Consider the following 21,301-nt stretch of genomic DNA (forward strand, 5'->3'; position numbering starts at 1 on the left):
CCCCATCCACCCCCTTCCCTGTCCCCTGACTTCCCTCCACCACCCCATCCAACTCCTCTCCTGATTCCCCATCCAAACACCCCTTCTCCCTGTCTCCTGACCACCCTTGGAACCCCTGCCCCTGACTGCCTCCCACCACCCCATCCAACCCTTGCTCCTTCCTGACTGCCCCCTGGGACCCTTGCCCCCATTCAATCCCCCTGTTCCCTGCCATCTGACTGCCCCGACCCCTATCCACCCCTCCACCACCCCCCTGAACTCGCCTGCCCTCTATCCAACATCCCCTTCCTGCTCCCTTACCGCGCTGCCTGGAGGTGGCTGGCGGTGCTACAGCCGCGCCGCTCTGCTGGAGCCGGGCCACGCTGCCACTGCGCAGTGCCTGGAGCACCGCGTCAGTCTGAGCTTGCAGCCCCCCCGCTTCCCGCGAATCAGCTGTTCGTGCAGGAAGCCTGGGAAGGCTGAGAAGCAAGCGGCGGCTTCACGCTCAGGCCCAGGGAGGCGGAGCGGAGGTGAGCTGGGGCGGGGAGCGGTTCCCCTGGGCGCCCCTCCCCCTGGGTTACCTGCTGTGGCGCGGACGGCTCCCCCCACCCCAGCTCACCTCCGCTCCGTCTCCGCCTCCCTGGGCTTGAGCGCGAAGCCGCCGCTTGCTTCTCTGCTCTCCCAGGCTTCCCGCGCGAACAGCTGATTCACGGGAAGCGGGGGGGAGGGGGAGAAGCGGGGCGGAGTGTTCAGAGGCGGAGGCGGAGCGGAGGTGAGCTGGGGCCGGGGAGCGGGGCGGAGAGCTGGAGCACCCATTGGGTCGGCTCCTAAGGCGCCACTTTTGGATAATGTGCTCAGGGGGAGCAGCCGCTCCCTCTGCTCCCCCCCAGCTATGGTCCTGGTCACTTCAACTTACCGGTTGTTAAATTTAGAAGCCCTTTTAGAACCAGTCCCGTGCAGGACAACTAGTTCTAAAAGGGCTTCTAAATTTAACAACCGGTTCCCGCGAACTGGCTCCCGCTCACCACTGGAGACTCTCCTTGCCGCTCTCACCCTAGGAGCCAGAGACCTCCCAGCAGGGCTGGTGAGTGCGGCCAGGGAAGGGGGAAGGGTGTGGTGGAGTGAGTGTCTGGGAGGTGTGCAGGGGGTGCTGGGCTGTGAGGGTGTGGAGGGCGCTGGGCAGTGGGGGAGGTTTGTGTGTTTTGGGGTGCTAGGCAGTGGGGGCCTGTTGGGGGGTGCTGGGCAGTGAGGGAGATCTCATAGACTCATAGACTCTAAGGTCAGAAGGGACCATTATGATCATCTAGTCTGACCTCCCGCATGATGTGGGCCACAAAACCTGACCCACCCACTCCTGGAAGAATTCTCTCCCTTGACTTAGCTGTTGAACTCCCCAAATCATTATTTAAAGACTTCAAGTTGCTGAGAATCCTCCAGCAAGCGACCCCTGCCCCATGCTGCGGAGGAAGGCGAAAAACCTCCAGGGCCTCTGCCAATCTACCCTGGAGGAAAATTCCTTCCTGACCCCAAATATGGCGATTAGCTGAACCCCGAGCATGCGGGCAAGATTCTCTAGCCAGTCCTCCTGGATAAGTTCTCTGTAGTAACTTTTAATATCCCATCATTGACCATTGTTATTGACCTATTGACTAAAATCACTGTATCCCATCAAACCATCCCCTCCATAAACTTATCAAGCTTAATCTTAAAGCCAGAGAGGTCTTTCGCCCCCACTGTTTCCCTTGGAAGGCTGTTCCAAAACTTCACCCCTCTGATGGTTAGAAACCGTCGTCTAATTTCAAGCCTAAACTTCCCGACGGCCAGTTTATATCCATTCGTTCTAGTGTCCACATTAGTACTGAGCTGAAATAATTCCTCTCCCTCCCTGGTATTTATCCCTCTGATATATTTAAAGAGAGCAATCATATCCTCCCTCAGCCTTCTTTTGGTTAAGGTAAACAAACCGAGCTCCTCTAGTCTCCTTTCATACGACAGGTTTTCCATTCCTCTGATCATCCTAGTGGCCCTTCTCTGCACCCGTTCCAATTTGAGTTCATCTTTTTTAAACATGGGAGACCAGAACTGCACACAGTACTCCAAATGAGGTCTCACCAGTGCCTTGTATAACGAAACCAGCACCTCCTTATCCCTACTAGAAATACCTCGCCTAATGCATCCCAAGACAGCATTAGCTTTTTTCATGGCCACGTCACATTGCCGACTCATAATCATCCTGCGATCAACCAGGACTCCGAGGTCCTTCTCCTCTTCCGTTACATCCAACTGATGCGTCCCCAGCTTATAACTAAAATTCTTGTTAGTTATCCCTAAATGCATAACCTTACACTTCTCACTATTAAATTTCATCTTATTACTATTACTCCAGTTTACAAGGTCATCCAAATCTCCCTGCAGGATATTCCGATCCTTCTCCGAATTGGCAATACCTCCCAACTTTGTGTCATCCGCAAACTTTATCAGCCCACTCCTACATTTGGTTCCGAGGTCAGTAATGAATAGATTAAATAAAATTGGACCCAAAACCGAACCTTGAGGAACTCCACTGGTAACCTCCCTCCAACCTGACAGTTCACCTTTTAGTACGACCCGCTGCAGTCTCCCCTTTAACCAGTTCCTTATCCACCTCTGGATTTTCATATCGATCCCCATCTTTTCCAATTTAACCAATAATTCCTCATGCGGTACCGTATCAAACGCTTTACTGAAATCGAGGTATATTAGATCCACTGCATTTCCTTTATCTAAAAAATCTGTTACTTTCTCAAAGAAGGAGATCAGGTTGGTTTGGCACGATCTACCTTTCGTAAAACCGTGTTGTAATTTGTCCCAATTGGCATTGACCTCAAGGTCCTTAACTACTTTCTCCTTCAAAATTTTTTCCAAGACCTTGCATATTACAGATGTTAGACTAACAGGCCTGTAGTTACCCGGGTCACTTTTTTTCCCCTTCTTGAAAATAGGAACCACATTAGCTATTCTCCAGTCAAACGGTACCACCCCCGAGTTTATGGATTCATTAAAAATTATCGCTAACGGTCTTGCAATTTCCCACACCAGTTCTTTTAATATTCTCGGATGAAGATCATCCGGTCCGCCCGATTTAGTCCCGTTAAGCTGTTCGAGTTTGGCTTCTACCTCGGATACGGTAATGTCAATCCCCACTCCTTTATTCCCATCCGTCTCGCTTCTACTATTCCTCAGCCTTTCATTAGCCTCATTAAATACCGATGCAAAATATTCATTTAGATATTGTGCCATGCCTAGATTATCCTTAATCTCCACTCCATCTACAGTCTTAAGCGGTTCCACTTCTTCTTTCTTTGTTTTCTTCCTATTTATATGGCTATAAAAGCTCTTACTATTGGTTTTAATTCCCCTCGCAAGGTCCAACTCTACTCGGCTTTTTGCTTTTCTCACTCCATCTCTACATGCTCTGACCTCAATAAGGTAGGTTTCTTTGCTGATCCCCCCCTCTTCCATTCCCTGTACACTTCCTGTTTTTTCTTAATGACCCCTCTGAGATGCTTGCTCATCCAGCTCGGTCTAAATCTCCTGCCTATGAACCGTTTTCCCTTTCTTGGGATACACGCCTCTGACAGCTCCTGCAACTTCAACTTGAAATAATCCCAGGCGCCTTCCACCTTTAGATCCTAAATATGTTAGTCCAATCCACTTCCCTAACCAGTCTCCTTAATTTATTAAAGTTAGCCCTTTTGAAATCGTAAACCTTAGTCTCCGATTTAATTCTGTTAATCTTTCCATTTAGTTCAAACTGAATTAGCTCATGATCACTTGAGCCAAGGTTGTCCCCTACAACCATTTCCTCAACGAGGTCCTCACTACTCACCAGCACCAAATCTAAAATGGCATCCCCCCTCGTCGGTTCAGCAACTACTTGATGAAGGAATTCATCAGCTATTACGTCTAGGAAAATCTGAGCCCTATTATTGTTACTAGCATTTGTTCCCCAATCTATATCTGGGAAGTTAAAATCTCCCATGATTACACAGTTCCTATTAGTATTTACTTCCCTAAAAACATTAATGAGTTCTCTGTCCATATCCAGGCTAGATCCCGGCGGTCTATAGCACACCCCAAGCACTATCCCAGGGGAGGCTCTAGTAGTTCTTTTACCCAATGTGAGTAATGCCCAGACAGACTCCGTCTTAGCCATTCCATTGCTTATTATTTCTTTACAGTTTACCTCATTATTGACATACAATGCTACTCCCCCACCTTTACCTTTGATCCAGTCTTTCCTAAACAGCACATACCCTTCCATACCTGTACTCCAGTCATGACTACTGTTCCACCACGTTTCAGTTATTCCTACGATATCTGGTTTCATTTCTCGGACAGGAGCTCCAATTCCTCCATTTTGTTACCTAGGCTTCTCGCATTGGTGTATAAACATCTTAATTTATGCCTTTTGGCCTCTCTCACATTCGTTCTCCCATTTGATATGGACACCGTACTGCTAGTATGACCCATTAGGCTGGTATCCACCCCCCCCTCCTTATGTCCAATCTCTTCCCCTTGGCTGTATCTGTTCTTATCTCATTGTTCTCCCTCTCAATGTTATAATCTGGTGTGGAGATTAACTGGACATCTCCCAACCGTCTCCCCCAAATTCCTAGTTTAAAGCTCTTTTGATGAGATGAGCCAGCCTCCCTCCCAGAAGTCTATTTCCTTCCCTACTCAGGTGAAGTCTGTCCCGTGAGAACAGTTTTCTGTCCCCGAAAGCCTCCCAGTGGCCATACATCCCAAAGCCCTCTTTATAGCACCACTCCCTTAGCCAACTATTTGTCATCACAATCCTTTCACCCTTTTACTGCCCTTCTCTAGGAACAGGCAGAATCCCACTGAAGATGATCTGAGCCTCGAATTCCTTAAGCGTCTTCCCCAGCCTGGCATAATCTCCCTTGATTACTCTAGCGAGAACCTAGCCGTATCATTTGTTCCTACGTGAAGGATGATCAAGGGGTTCTTACCTGCTCCTTTTAGGATCCTTTTCAGCCACAAGTCCACATCCCGTATCTTAGCGCCCGGGAGACAGCACACCCTTCTGTTCTCTGGGTCCGCCCTGGTTACAGGCCTGTCCAGCCTCCTCAGTAAGGAGTCCCCAATCACATACACTTGCCTTTGCCTGATGGCAGTGCGATCTACTAATCTATCCCCTGTTCCTTCTAGTTGCAACCCTTGTCCATTCCTATTTTCCCTTATAGTCCCGCTTACGTCATCCTGTATCCTCCCGGGACCCAGAATTGGTGCTGTCTCCATCAACTCCTCCCCTCTTTCTATGGGACTAGCTGCTCGTCTCTTTTTCCTCACCCTGCCCCCTTCAGTTACCACCTGCTGCACCCCTTCCTCGTTCTCCAAACACCCAAACCTGTTCCTGAGCTCTATTTCTCCTTCACTGGCCCTCCTTTTCCTTTGCCTGCTTCTCACAGTCACATGCTTCCACTGCCCTTGTTCTCCACCCGACATTCCCCCCTCACAGGTCTTAGCCCCTGCTACCACCTGTGCCCCTGAGCATTCCCCTTCAGCCCCCACTTGCCTTTGCTCCATCAGGTGCTCGAACCCCCTTCTAAACTCTATCAGGGTATCTACCTGCATCTCCAAGCCTCAGATCTTTTCTTCCAGCAGTTCTATTAGGCGGCATTTCATGCACACATACCTCTGTTCAGGTACCGCTGCTAGGACCATGTACATACCGCAGCTGCCGCATGCAATCATCTGCATTGTCACCTGCGGCTTGGCTCATGGCTGCTGTTGCCTGGGCCCGCCTGCTCAGCTGTGCCCTCTGCACCTGGGGAAACACAGCACACAGGGCACCATGCCCTCCTGCCTCCCCTTCCACCTCCTCCAATGGAACTCCCACTCAAACTCCTGTTAGCAGCCCTGTTCACTGCCTCCTGTGCCGCTGCTCGCAGCTGTTGCCACTGCCTGGCTGGGTGGCCGCTTTTATAGGCCCTCTCCTCAGCCAAGCTCCACCCCCAATGAGGGCTCATGCTGCCCCTACAGGCCTCTACACATACAAGCAATACAAAGACAGACGCAAATACAGGTACCTTCTCCTCCAATGGAACTCACACTCAAAGATCTGTGTGTGTCAGGGCACTGGGGGTCTGTGTGGGGCATTGTTTAGTTGTGGTGGTGGGGCTGTGGGGAAGGGCACTGGGAGGGAGGGAAAACCCATATAAATTGACACAAATTGCAAATTAAAACTTTTTAAATGTATAAGCATTTTACTCACTTGGGCGCATTTGCCTCATGGCACACAAATTTGAACTCTGCTTCAAAAATTTGCACAGAAGAAATTTTTCTTTTACCTTAATTATACTATCTTAGGAGCCCGCTATAACATAGTACCAAGGTTCAATACAAAGTCATATAAAAGTTATACAAAAATGCATAATGCAGAGAGTTATCTACAACTGCATTGATTGACTGCTGTGTGCAGTAATATAGTGACCCCTGGACCTACAGGCTTCCACACACCACAAAAAGTGCCTTGCTAGTGTGCCATGCGCCGTGAGCTATCTCTTCTCTTTGTGTGTGACTGTGAGTGTTTCCCTTGTGTGTGAATTTATTCAACAAAATCTTGAGCTTCATAATGGATACCATGAGTGAAAAGAAAAAGAGAAAAATAGAATCAGAGCACAGAGTTTTCAACATTGAATGGACGAATAAATACTTATGTACTATTTCCAAAGACAAAATACTGTGCCTCGTGTGTCGCGAAACGGTAGTCGTTCCGAAAGAATACAATGTTCGGTGGCACTTTGAAACTAAGCATCCCAATCTCGCCAAATTGAGCCCAAATGAAAAAATAATTAAAGTAGCCAGTTTAGCGAAAAACCTTAGTAGAGAACAGCAAATTTTCAAGAAAGTGAGCACTGAGAACGATACAGTTACTAAAGTAAGCTTTAAAATTTCTAAGGAAATTGCTGCTGCTGGGAAATGCTTCACAGAAGGAGAGTTATTAAAAAAGTGTATGTTGATTGCTATATCTGAGTTATGTCCAGAAAAGAGGGGAATATTTGAGAATGTCAGTCTATCACGCATGACTGTACGGAGAAGAATAGCTGACATTTCTACCAATTTAAGTGATCAGTTAAAGCAGAGAGTCAGTGAATTCTGCTTTTACTCCCTAGCTATGGATGAAAGCACTGATTTAAAAGACACCGCCCAACTTCTTATTTTTATTAGAGGTATTGATAAAAACTTTGAAATTACTGAAGAACTTGCTGGCATGTGCTCCATGACGGGTCGCACAACCGGAAAGGAAATCTCCAGTGAAGTGATAAAGTGCATGAATGATAAGTCGGGATTAGATTTCACAAACTTGGTGGCCATTTGTACTGATGGTGCTCCAGCTATGTGCCAAAAAAATGTTGGAGCAGTTACTCTTCTTGAAGAATTTATCGGGAGAGAAATAACCAAACATCACTGCATTATACATCAGCAGGTTTTTTGTAGCAAAGTCTTAAAATTTGAGCATGTAATGTCAGTGGTAGTTTCCATTGTAAACTACATCCGTTCTAGAGGACTAAAACATAGGACATTTCAAGCCTTTCTTGAAGGGGTAGACATCGAGTGCAATGACTTAATCTACCATACAGAAATGAGGTGATTGAGTCGAGGAAGAGTGCTCCAGCGTTTCGTTGCTTTGAAAGAGGAGGTAGCAAAATTCCTAGAAAATGGGCCAATAAAATTCCCAGAGCTTGAAAATGAGTCCTGGAATCAAGATCTCTTTTTCTTTTGTGATATTACAGCACACCTGAATGATCTCAACATTCAACTTCAGGGAAAAAATCAACTTATCTTTCAAATGTGTGCAGCAGTGAAAGCTTTCAAAATGAAATTGAAACTTTTCAGAAGTCAGCTGTCAAAAGGTGAAATGTGTCACTTTCCCACTTGTGCACAGCGTATCCCTCAGCACAAACACGCCAAGTTAGGAGAAAAATACGCAAAGCACATCATTCTTTTGATTGAAGAATTGGACAGAAGACTTACTTTGTCTAAAGAAGAAGACGTCCAGTTGAAGCTGATTGAAGATCCCTTTTCTGTGGCTCCAGAGGAAGTGCCACTAGATTTGCAGTTGGAGGTTATTGAACTTCAGTGTTCGGCAGTTTACCGAAATAAGCACAGAGAAAGCAGCTTGCGGCACTTCTACAAAAGTCTGGACACTGAAGTTGCACTGAAAACGTTCAGCATTTTTGGACGCACTTACATATGTGAACAAACATTTTCCATCATGGACATGAATAAAAACAAGCAACGTTCTTCTCTGACTGACGACCATTTGGAAGACATTATGAAAATATCCACAAGATGTTCCGGCGAACGCCGTTCTCTGAGTGGCTCGTAACATCCGAGAGACAATTCCACCAATCAAGGGGTGCAGGCAGCCCAAAGGCAGGCCCCCTATTACATGGGTGCCTGAAGTCTATTCCGACGTTGGGCTCTCGGCCCGTCAAGCACAGGAACGGATCGATGGTGAACAATTGCTACGGCCGACCGTTCGGCTAAGCGTTGAAGAAGAAGTATGGATTTAGGTATCTATTGACATCCATGTTTGAAAGTGCTGGCCCAAGTGTCTAAAGAAAAGTGAGATTATATAATGTCAATGGATGGTGAGATGAAGGGGTTTATTTAACTGTCCAAGGGGAACTAGAGGCCTGGATCATACGAACAGCCATATTCGATCAGACCAGTGGTCCATCTAGCCCAGCATTCCATCTTCGGATCGGAGGCTAATCAGAAGAAAGGGAAAAGGTCATTAATGCCGTGGCTGATGTAATGAACCAGCTATCTTGCAATTCGTTCCATTATGGAAGGAAGACAGAGACGTGAGAGCAAATGCCCTTGGTTTTACACTAACAGTCTTGTCACCCTTTTGTTTAGCTGGAGCCAGTCGCCATCATTCTGCTGAGTACTGGGGTCACTTAAACTCATCCCCAGCTGCCTACATCTCATGGGGAACAATGCAGGTAATTACCACAGGATCATGCAGGCACTGGCTTCGGGGCTGGGGTGGTGGCTCAGCTGACCTCCTCCAGTCACCAACTTCTCTGTGGGAACTCAGGGCCCTCCTGAGTCCCATCTGTGGCTTTGGGAAAGGTCCGGGCCACCCAAGAGATCTCTGTCAGGAGCATTTTCCCTCTCCTCCTGGCCAGTCAAGCAGCAGAAGAGGTTCCTGAATCTAGCTCCTAGGGTCTGAGGTGACTGGTTTCTGCCACCATCCCGAACTTGCTGAATGGCCCGTGAGACACTGACACGGACAGAGGAATCCGGATCTTGCTGCAGGCCACTGAGAGCTGAGACAGAGAGAGGAAGCTCAGGTCAAAACACATATCGTATTAGCATGCCCTAGCACCTGCACCATGGGCCTCTGTATCTTCCACAGGGGCGGCTCTATGTTTTTTGCCACCCCAAGCACGGCAGTCAGGCGGCCTTTGGTGGCATGCCTGCGGGCGGTCCGCTGGTCACGCGGATTCAGCGGCGTTTCTGTCGGTGATCTGCCGGTCCCGCGCCTTCAGCGTACCTGCTGCCGAATTGCCGCCGAAGCTGCGGGACCGGCGGTCCTCCCGCAGGCATGCCGCCGAAGGCTGCCTGACTGCCGCCCTCACGGCGACCGGCACTCCGCCCCCCCCCCGAGGCTTGCCGTCCCAGGTACGCACTTGCTGCGCTGGTGCCTGGAGCCGCCCCTGATCTTCCACAGCAACTAACTCCTCCCAGATGCTCTGGACCCACCAGGGCTATCAGTGTCATCGCCAGCTGATAACCGTTTAAGTCCTCAGGGACATCTGCCCTTGGCAGCACCATCTTCCACTGCATTCTGGGGCATCCACCTCCTTAGCACCATCTCCCTGACACATGCCAGGGCCTCTCACCCTGCCTGGCATTTACTTTCTCCTGGTAAAACCTTCTGGCACCTGGAGATGGAAGTGATGCCTGACATCAGAGAAAACAAAGCTGGGACTGATGTCCAGGCTCTCTCAACAGCTACCTCTGGCCACGTCTAAATTGAACTCAGTGCAGCAGCATGGCGGGGGAGTTGCACTTTTCCTAGACTGGTTCACAAGTGGGAGGGATAGCTCAGTGGTTTGAGCATTGGCCTGCTAAACCCAGGGTTGTGAGTTCAATCCTTGAGGGGGCCATTTAGGGAACTGGGGTTTAACAAACAAACAAACACTATCTGGGGATTGGTCCTGCTTTGAGCAGGGGGTTGGATTAGATGATCTCCTGAGGTCCCTTCCAACCCTGATATTCTACAAGGAGCATGAGCTCTCCTTCCACATGCAAACACAGCCATGTGGCAACTACTTACACTGAAGTATCAGCTCCTTCTCTTGCCTGACCATGGCGGGCTCTGAGCTTTGAACAGTGCAACCTGGAACGTACAATGGAAATGAATCTTGCAGGAGTTTTCACCTCCCCTGGGGCTACCTTTTAAAAAATGTCAGTCTTTCCAACAAGCAAAACAGCTTTCAAGTGGTCCCTGGGATAATCAGACAAGTCCACAAGCTCCAAGACAAAGAAGCTCATGTCTTGGAAGATACAGAGAGCCTGATTGCCAATGGCTATGGTATTGCTGCAGTCCCACAGGGATTCCAGTCGGTGGAGCTGGAGGGTAGGGTTGTAATTTGCTCCAGGCCTTTTGATATAATCCCCAGCCCAACTGCCTCAAGGGCAGGAAATCTAGACATTAGGATCCCAGGGGGTTAATTCTTGCTGCTAGTGCCTTCCAAGCAGAACACGGGACAACCTCTCAGATAGAAGTTGCTTAAGAAAAGTCGTGGTTACCGATAAAGATGGCTGCTGCCCGTCGTATTGGAGCCTGGGGGCTTTGGAGGTGATCCAGACATTGGAGCAAGATGTCAGATACGCTCTTGAGCTTCAGCACCTAGGAATAGAAACCAAAGAAGCTTCTCGTTGCTGGGGCCGCAGGGTGAGGAGAAGAGAGATTTCATCTCCAGGTAGCTGCTTGGCTTGGAGGGGTGGGAAGAATGCAGCTCCCATCTCCATGTATCCTGGGGGCGACCATCTACATGCCAGGGAGTCATTAAATGACCATTTCAAAGTGTCACCAGACACATTGCTGGTGTCTGAGCTGCTGGCACTGCAGGGCTGGAGCCTGGCACTAGAGAACACTGAAGCCTGGTTGTATGGGCTTCATCTGGGGAGGACATTAGAGAGGGTGCAGAGCATAGGAAATACGGTGCAGAAGTGGCCAATGGGCTGGGGTAAGGTGAAAAATGGGGACATCCAGTTTCCTGCAGGATTCGGAAGGCATTTTTGCCATCAACTGATTCTTTATGTTGTGAGCTTTCACCTCCGTACTGAACTCCTGGCCAGGTCTGGCTGTTCAGATCTGACAGGCACTGGGAGGAGTGGGGGAGTTGGGTGCTTCTAAGAGGAAGCCAGAGTGCAGTATGCTAGTACTAGACATGCAATCAGAGCAGTGAGTGAGGGAACACGTTTCCGGTCCCACATCTAGAAGCAGCACTCACGAGAAGCCGATTGTTCACTTACAGAGTGCTGGCAGATCTTGTCCACCACCCGGGGATGGGTGTGCCAAGCCTTCTTGCTGTTAATCTGCTTAGGACAAGACCATCCCAGGAGCTGAAAACACCCAGCCAAGGCTTTCTGACACCTCTGCAATACAAAATGGGACAAGGAGAGTTTGCATCATGAGAAGAGCTGGAATCTGTAGTAACTCTGCAGTGAAAAGCCAGCTGAAATGATCAATGAGGGAAAGGAATGTGGGGGTCACATGGTATCCTGCTGACCCTTGGTGTCTCTTTGTTCCTATTAGTGGAGGCTCCTGGAGTTTGATCTTCATGGTGGCTGCAGTTCAGTGACTTAGGAAGTGGCTGCTGGGAGCGATAAAACATCTCCACTTGTGTGTCCATTGAAGGCCAGGGAACTTGCTTGGGTAAGCGGGTAGGGCTGAGATTTTTCACTTTTGGGAGGCGGCTCTGGAGACAGATCTAGCAGGAGAGCTGGAGCAGTCAGGGCCTACTGCACCAGGGAGCACATGGCAGCGGGACTCACCTTGCCCACGTCAGGGTCCTCGTCCTGTAAGTGAAGGAGCAGTGGGACCAGGCTGCGGGTCACTTCATCCTGCAGCAGGGGCTTCTGCCTCCTCTTCACCGTGTTAAGCAACTCTGTAAAGAGCATGATGGCAGCAGAGCGCACCTGGGGTCTCACCTGTGATGGACACACAACCATGAGGGGATCTCACTGAGGGAGCTTCACACTCTCCTTACAGGGTGAGCTCGGCACAATGCAAACCACAGATAGGGGCCAGTCTGACTAATAACTCCATGGTCTGCCCACCAAGAGGGCACCCATTTGCAGAAAGGTTTGGGTGAAGGGGCAGACAACACAGGTTAGGACAGTGGTTCCTAAATTTCCCTGGAGGCCTCCTGTAAGTGCTGACTCCATCCACAGTGAAGGGCTCTTTGGAGGGTTTCTTTAATGGGTTCAACACTTTCATCGTTTCATAGCATTTAAGGGTCATTCATTCATCTAGACTCCAAAGCACAGGACATTACATTTCACCCCATGACCACTACATTGAGCATGTTAACTTGAGTTAGATTAAAGCAGATCAGTCCTCAGGAGACCAAACGGTTGCATGTCACAAACAGAGAACACGAGAGACCAAGGTGTCACCAATGCCTGAGGCCCAGGCAATGGCTCGGAACTGATCAGGTCAGATATGCCACCACTACGACTCCAGAGTCACAACACTGCCCGGCTGGGGATGGGCAGGTCAAGAGACCCTGACTTACAGCATCGAATAAGGGGATTAGCTTCCTGGCCACGCTGGTGAGCTCACTCCCATCCAGGCTCTGCAGAAGGTTCTGAACAGCTGAGATGGCCTCCAGAATACTCCCATCATCCATCTCATCCGAACCCCAAAGGATGGCAGGCAGCAGGGCCTTGACTTGTTCCACCTACACACACACACACATGGGGGAGCTCATCAGATCTCCCAGCCCTCCAGTGAGTACACGCCACAGTGCCAGGGCTGTGTTTATTCTACCCCGTGGCACCAAGTCAGAGAGAAGCTCCGTCTCCACAGTCGGAGGTGTGGTGCTTTAGAATCGATGGGGATGCCTGATGAGGCAATCAGTGAATCGTAACCCCGTCCCGGGTCGTTCTGGTGTAGGGTGGGCAAAGCTGTGGTTTGCTTCGGGGCTTTTCTCTCTTTTCTACGTGCTATTAATTATTATTATAGCAGATGCTGGCAGCAATCTCCATAGTTAAGGCTGGTACACAGTTTCCATTCTAGTTGCTCCTTTTGATACGCTCCTAAAAACATTCCCTTTTTGGATGGAAATGTTCCATGCTGTCTCCCCAGTCAATTGTGATTTTTTCCTGGGGTGATTGCGTCTCTGAGCTGTAGGGCAGTTTTTCCACTTACAAACAAACAAACGAAAACTTCTAGCCACCTTCTTTTCCCATGCGGACAATCCCCCAAAGGGTGAAACTTGGGGAAAAAATCAAACCTGGCCCATGGGGAGTCCTAGGTGAGAGCTGAGCCCTCTGCAAAGTTTGAGAAACTTGGACCTGATAGTGCAAGGCATTGAAGTATCATTTGGGGGCAGGGTCACAAACACTCTTTAAGAGAGTGCTCTGCCTCTCTCAGGGCCAGAGACTTTAGGGCCAGCCAGCTCCATGCATTAATCAGATGCAGCGGAGGAGGAGAGAACTATTTTGGGCTGTCAGGAAGGAAGGGGAAGCAGGAGCAGGGGGGAGTGGCTCCTAGAGTACCCTGGGAGGGAAGGCAGGGGGAATCTGATGGGGGAAAAGGGCCTCCAGGGAGGAAGCCATGGGAAGCAGTCCTCCCCCAAGAGAACAAAGTACTCCGCAGAGCCTAGGGGCAAAAAGCTTGCAGAAGGGGTGCCCAGGAAGGGGGCCAAAGTTAAGTTTTCTTATGTTTACTAAGGACAGGGTGGAACCTTTGTTGAGTGAACTAAGAAGAGGAGATGTGGTAATGGCAGAAGATCCTGTTTCTGATTTTTAGTCCGTTGGACACTGTCAGGTTTGATTCTGAGGGTTTTATCTTTGGCCTTCAAAGGCTTGTTTGTCTTAATAAATGAGCCTGAATAAGGGTGTTATTGAACGAGGTATTTGTGAAGTCAAGCCGAGGAGGGGGAAACTGAGGCAGTGCTGCAATGTTGGGTCTTGCCACTGGAGGGGGCGATGAGACAGGGCCCTGTGTGCTCGCTAAGATCTTTAGACCAATCAAGGTCTTCCTTTGTGACAGCACCAGGAATGGTCTCTCCAAGAAGGAACAGGAATGCTGCTGGGGTAATTTGCATGGGGGAGAATTAGGGTTACCATATCTGAACTTTCAAAGAGAGGACACTCCAATGGGGGGGGTAGCCCTGCCCCCTAGCCACTCCCTCCCACTTCCCGCCCCCTGACAGCCCCCCCAGAACCCCCGACCCAACTAACCCCCCTTGCTCCCTGTCCCTGACTGTCCCAACTCCTCTCCACACCCCTGCCCCCCTGACAGCCCCCCCGAACTCCCGACCCATTCAACCCCCCCCCGCTCCCTGTCCCCTGACTGCCCCCCTTCTCCAACTCCCTGGCCCCCTTACCGTGCCACTCGGCTTAGAGCAGGTGTCTGGCTCCGCGCCCCAAGGAGCGCCCCGCCCGAGTACTGCCGAGCGGCATGCTGTGGCTTTGGAGGAGTGGGGGAAGTGGGGGAGGGGCTCTGGCCGCCGCTGCCAGCCCCACCGCCGCGTTCCCTCACAGGCGCACAGCCCCGCCCCCCAGCGCTGCCAGGCGGCGTGCTAAGGCTGCAGGGGATTGGGGTAGCCGGGAAGGGGCTTTGGCTGCCGAGGCCCCAATGCGAGCGGCGCTCGGCCGCCCTGTCAGCCGCTTTTCGGTCGATAAATAGCCGACTGGGGGGAAATCCCGGACATTTTTAGATTTTTAGAAATCCACCCCCGGACAGCTATTTAAAGAGCGAAAAGCCGGACATGTCCGGGGAAACCCGGACGTGTGGTAGCCCTAGGAGAATGATAACGTCCACCTGAAATCCAAGCAGTAAAATCCCATCTAAAATACTCTCCGAGGAAAGATCTGCATTGAGGGGCCGTTGTGATCCCCGTTCCTGCTGGGGAAATGGAGGCACCGAGAGGGTCAGCAAGCCAGCAGCAGAGGTGGGCTCAGAACACTGTGCCTCACTGCCTGCCCAGAACTCAGTCCACTGGGTCACAGCCACCTCGTCGTTTTCCAGTTAACCAAGCCTGGGCTCTCACCTTCCCTGGTTGGGTTGCCAGGATGCCGAGTCCTCTTAGACCAAGTGAACGGAAAACTGGGCTGGGGTGTTTTGTCCACTCCTCGAGACAGTCCAAAGTGTCTGGATGTGGGAGCTTCTTGGCCTCTTCGTAACGCAGAAGCTGAAAACAACACAGAGCGAATCAGCAGCAGGTGCTTACCGGAAAACTTTGTGTGTCGGTTCTGTGGAGAGGCATCATAACCTCCATGTTGTACCGTCCATTGCTATACATCAGCCCCACTTTGTGTGTGACACCCAGTCCTCCCACTGACTTCCTGGCCGTTAGCACTAGACTCAGCCATAGGCGTTAGCAGAGCTGCTCTACCCTCCAGGAGAACATGTAGGGCAACAAAATGTTCAGTGACCATTTGTATGGCGGACTCTTGTGCATCTGGGGGTTTGCCAAGAGCAGCCGAACCCCTCGTGGTGACCCTGTGAAGCAGAACAAGCCGCTCTGAGATAACGCGAAAGCTGGGACTGAGAAATCAAACCCCTGAGTTGAAATCCTGACCCCACTGAAGTCAGTGGAAGTTTTGCCATTGATCTCAATGGGCCCAGGATTGGACTCCTGGTGAGGAGAGAATTAAACCCCATCCCTTAATGAGTTAGATGAGGAGACAATCCCTGAAAACTGAAAATAGGAACTAGCCAGACAGAACCCGTGGAAATGGGGAGGACAACCTAGCGATGGACTATAGAGCCACCTCATTCCTGGTGATGTGCCTCTAACTAACCCATCCAATAGAGAAGGTTAAAGATTGCTCACCACATTCAGAGCTAATGATCCTGCATCTGGGGGAGCTTTTACCATGATCCTCTCTCCTCCATACCCACTCTCAATGCCCCTCTTTGCTTTTCCTTAGTGACTTCGCAGGGAGGAACCTTTCATGGACCTGCAGAAAGGCTGATGCCGACAGGAGACCCAGCTGCCCTTCGGGAGAGTCCAGGCTGATGCTGTTCTACAGAACCTTAGTTTCTTGGATATTCCCATCAGGCTCCTGATTACAACTTTGGAGCAACCAATGATCCCCTAAAGGATCCATCTCAGATTTTACACTGAGCGTGCTGGGACAGGACTGGGGCAGCCTAGTCAGTGCTGCATGGACACCTGGCAATGTGGACATGACCAATAAAGCTCATCGTTTATGTAGCGCAATAATGAGTCTCAAAGGCTTGATTTGAGGAGTTGCTCACTAATCTAGGACACAAGACCCAATTGCTCTCATCAGCTAATGAAACTTACTTCTACAAAGAAGGCCATCATGGTCAGCCTGTGTTTCTTATCACCTCTGTCAAGGAGCGGGATCACTAGGTCCAGCAGCATCCTTGTGGTCTCAGGGCAAGCATAGTGCACCATGGCTCTGTGACACAAAGCAGAAATACCTTTGTTAGTAAGGGAAGAAGCACGTTCTGCAACAAGGGGGTGAGGGGTCAGCTTGGGGCCACATGGCAGCCCAGAAGTGAGGAATGTTTCATTCCGGAATTGCCCCCACTAGCAGGACTGACTGCATGGAAAACGCTTGTGTATTACCTGGCCAGGAGGCTCACCCCATGGAGGTGATCTTGGGGGCTTTGTAGGAGGATCCAGCCTTGCTCCTTCTCCATAACAGTCAGCTCGGAACGGCAGCCAACACAGAGAAGCAGCATCTTTATAGCCTCCACTGCAGAGCTAGATTCAAACAACACACCAGCGTGACTGAGTGCCAGGAGCCCCCTCATGGTAGGTCTGTCAGGGAGTGACGGATTCACTTGTGTGTGGAAAGACACACCAATGGTTTAAATAGAGCTTAGGAAGGCACAGGTTCGTGACTGGGGTTCCTAGGCACTATAGTAATACAATTTAGTAATATGAAGAAAGAGAAAGAGTTCTGAGCAAATCCTACAGACAATTGCACATCAGCACTAGGGCATGTCAATGTCACAGAACAGGAGAACTTCAGCCCTTTAGTGTCAGACCCACATTCCTTTGACACACTGGCAAATTGGCTCCCACTAATTTCTCCCCATAGCTGCTGGGATAGTCTTTCTACTTCCTCTGCAGTGCATTGGTCGGTATGTCATTTACCACTGAGAGACACCCTTGCAACCTAAGCCCTGCCTGCTAACTCCCTCAGAATTAGAGAGTTATGGAAAACCTGCAGGGGCCACATGAGAGCTGGAGAAAAGAACTATGACTTCTCTATGACTGTCCATGTAATTAGACCGTTGACTTTCCAGTAGGCGCAGTACCTGGTGTGGAGGCTCTGCCGGCTGCTTTCCCTTCCAGAGACTTTATCCCCTGGTATGCTCTGTCCCAGGCTGAAATGGATTTCAACAAGAAGAGCCATTAGCAGCTGAGGATAGAGGCGGGTTGTGGCATCTCTGGACTTGCTCACCGAGATCATCTCATAGAGAGCGCATGTGGCCTGAAGAAGGAACAAGACAGACACAAGCTTACTTGGAAATCCTACTCCCTCCTGCGTCAGTTCTCAGGACTTCCTGCTTATGTGCTATGAAATTCCCCTGATTCATGGAGAAACAAACAGAGTTAAACTGCCCTGAGCAGCAGGGCGGGGGAAGCCGGGCACTGGCAGGTTGAAGGCTTTGCCTTGTGGAGTCTGGTGACACTAGGCTGCATTGCCACACAGGGGACCTAGCTTTGATTTCGGATCTCGCAGAGCTTCCTGACCTGCAGGGGCTGCAGAGACAGCATGCTTGGGGTGGGGGTAATGCCTCATGGGACTAAGAATGGGAGAGAATAAATTAATGAAGAGAAGAGTGGCTCTTTCATCAGCTTCCTCGGCATCTTTCTTCTCCCTCATTTGGACTTCCACCGTCATTCTTTCATGCTTGCATTGTTTCTTGGCTTCCAAGTGCCTCAGAGGGGCCTTTTCTTCTGCATCTGGGGTATAGGGTGGCTGAGACCCTGCTTTTTGGTCAAAGTCCATGAGCAAATCTCTCAGTTCATGTTCTGCGGCTTTCTTCTTAACAGATAGCCCCCTTTCTTTACATACTTTTTCAAGTTCTTTTGAGTCAAGACTCTCATAGGATTGTGATTCACCCATTGTAACTCATCTTTAACCCTTAAAACTTTCCATATCAAATTTAAACTTTAAATAGTGTTGGGTTATGATCTTTAAGCCCAATTGACCTGTGGCATGTGACTCCTGTGCTGACTACGCCAATTGTCACGCTCTCTGGAGTGGTTCACAACTGTGAGTGCCAATCTTAGATCAGACTGCCATAAAACAGGGCAGGCACCCCAAACTAGTAATATATTCTATAACTGGATTTCACAAAGCCAGTAACAATTGTGCATTCCTGGATTACAGTACCAGTTTTACCAAGGACAGTCTTACCACAGACAGTCCCCTTAGACACTCCAGCCTATCTTGTCACCCAGACAAACTGAACTTTGTGATTAAAGGTTATTAAAACCAAAAATCACACCACATCAGGTTACTCCCAACCCCAAAGGGTCAGTCACTTACCCTAGGTCAATTGGTACTCTGGATCTCACACCAAAAACAACACTGGCAGCCAATTCTCTAGTAAACTAACTAAAGATTTATTAGCTAGGAAAAATAAATGAGAGTTATTGAGAGGTTAAAGCCGGTAAAATACATTAACAGGTGAGTCAAAATTTGTAAATCCCAAATGATAGCGGAGATGTAGTAATCTCTTGGTTTCCTAAAAGTCTTTTCAGGAACCCAGATGTTTCTGGGGATCTCCATTTTGCATTTGGCATCTTCCCTGTAAGAGTCCAAACAGTCAGAGATACAGGATCATTCCTTGACATCTATTTTATAGCTTTTCCAGAAACCAATCTGAACAGTGTCTTTACCCAAGTGGGTTCTGATGAGTAGGAAATTCAGACTTAGTCTGTGAATTCCCGTTGTCAAACACAGTAGCCCTTGCTTTGAAGTTAGCAGTCTTCTTCATTTACATTTCCAAGGCTCCAGTTGTGTTTGATGGGTAATTTAATTACAGGGATATACACGATGCCAATGTAATGTAATAGCAAACAAGAATCCTTCATTAGTTTTCATACACTTTACACATCAAGTTCATTCTCATCTTTTAACACCAACGCACACTTTTGATCTAGGGTTAACTAATTACAGGGATATACACAATACAATAGCAATCAACAGGTTATAAAGATAAGTGTTTCCTTTAACTTTTCCTTTGAACTAAACAAACACACAGGTGAACTGCCTGATTACACTACAATAGCTTTTGACGTCTTTGATTTCTGTTAGCATCTGAGTGAATTAGCCTGCAACCCTATCCTGAGCTGGCACAAGAGCAGACGAAGAAGTGAGGTTTTTACTCACGAAAGCTTATGCCCAAATAAATCTGTTAGTCTTTAAGGTGCCACCAGACTCCTTGTTGTTTTTGTGGGTACAGACTAACACGGCTACCCCCTGATAAGTGTCACAGGGGTTTCTCAGAGCTCCAACATGGATGCGATGAATGGAACCCTCCCCCAAGGGTTTGTCAGGACATTATGGAGTAGCCCCAAAATGGAGGGGATAGTCTGTCCCTGTAAAGGTAGCGGTGCTAGGGGTCAGCCCACCCTTGTCACGTGGAGTGGCCCTGTCAGATTTTGAGATGTCTGATATACGTAAGGAGCTGAGAAATACTGGTAGGGAAGAAGTGGTCCAAGGAATAAGTCGTGCTCAGGAGGAACTCCTGTTATGTTTCTGTAAGGACCTGGGAAAAGGAGCCTTGCAAAATGGGAGGGCCAGGACTCCCCTCTCTCCCAGTGAATCGGGATGAGCTTTAGGAAGGAGATCAGCATACATGCTGCCTCCTCCCTCCTAGCAGAGAAAACACCAGCAGGAGAAGGCTGAACCCAGGGGTGCTGGAACACGTTGTGTAGTGGGGGTGCTGAGAGCCATTGAACCAAACTGTAAACCCTGTATATGATGGAAACTGCTTCAAGCCAGGGGGTGCTACAGCACCCCCGTTCCCCCAGTTCCAGCACCTATGCCTGAACCCTCTGAGCCTGAGGACTGACTGGGGAAAAAGGGCCACCAGGAGAATCTGGCTAAGGCCCCACAGTTGGCTAACTTACAACCCAGCATAAAGGAGGAGACGGGGGGAGTCCTGCCTGCAGGAGAGGTGGAGGGACTGCCTGAAGTAAATGCCACCTCCAGGAGGAAGGCTAGGGGGCAGGGACTCCTATCTTATGGAGGGAAACCAGAAGGACTGTTTGAAACACAGCCCAGCTGCTGCCAGGGAGGCTGGGAACAGCTTTGAGGAAGCTCCTCAGAAGTTGGGTGGGAAGAAGTCACAAGGAGCCACAAATCCAGGGCGGGAAAAGCAGAAGCTGCAGACCCCTGGGAGTTGCTAACAAGCAGGAAAAAGGGAGGAGCAGCTCAGGGAAGTGGTGAGGGATTGAAGGAACAGTCCTTAGCAGCCTATCATGGGGTCCGTGGGCTGGAACCCAGAGCAGAGGTCAGGTCTGGGTTCCCCAGCAAGAGGCAAAGTACCGACCTCAGGACTAAGAGACCAAGAATGATGAGGCTCAGATGGGGGCTGATGGCCTGGCACAGAGGCTACTACATGTTGGGTTTTCCCATATTGGACTTTTCTGTTAACCCTGGAAGAGGTGACATGGCCAGAGGGCCAGACCATGGAACCTGCGGAGTGTTGCAGAACCAGGAGGCTGGACAAGGGGACACCAGTGTGGAATAAGCCCTGCAACATCATGTCCTGGCATGAGGAGGTGCGTTGGCGGTGAGTGTGCCGTGTGACAGAGACATAGGATAGATTTTACTGTATGGGGCTATGGATGTTCGAACAGTGACTTACGGCAGCAGACGTGTGAGAGGCTTGGTGCTCAGAGCTGTGGTGACTCTGCAGCTTCACAACCAGGTTCTCCATCACCTGTCCTCCGAGGGCCGGGTCAGCAGATAGGAACTGCCATAGCTCGGCCACATTGCTAGAAATTCAGAAATACGGCAACATGAGGGACTAGATGGCTTAGGAGAAAAGGTATTAAAC

At 49.7% G+C, this 21,301-nt stretch overlaps 2 long non-coding RNA genes across 2 annotated transcripts; both read right to left on the reverse strand.

Moving 5' to 3' along the window:
- Positions 1 to 12,130: 12,130 nt before the first annotated feature.
- LOC135974161 (uncharacterized) lies at positions 12,131 to 16,470 on the reverse strand. Its single transcript, XR_010591369.1, has 3 exons — positions 15,291 to 16,470; positions 12,807 to 12,971; positions 12,131 to 12,219 (listed from the first exon to the last, which is right to left on the reverse strand). It is a non-coding gene; the product is annotated as an uncharacterized LOC135974161 (long non-coding RNA).
- Positions 16,471 to 16,857: 387 nt separating this feature from the next.
- LOC135974162 (uncharacterized) lies at positions 16,858 to 21,241 on the reverse strand. Its single transcript, XR_010591370.1, has 3 exons — positions 21,110 to 21,241; positions 17,540 to 17,715; positions 16,858 to 16,979 (listed from the first exon to the last, which is right to left on the reverse strand). It is a non-coding gene; the product is annotated as an uncharacterized LOC135974162 (long non-coding RNA).
- Between the last annotated feature and the right edge of the window lie 60 nt (positions 21,242 to 21,301).

This window comes from Chrysemys picta, chromosome 11 (genome assembly GCF_011386835.1).
Source record: "Chrysemys picta bellii isolate R12L10 chromosome 11, ASM1138683v2, whole genome shotgun sequence".
NCBI classification, from domain to species: domain Eukaryota; kingdom Metazoa; phylum Chordata; order Testudines; family Emydidae; genus Chrysemys; species Chrysemys picta.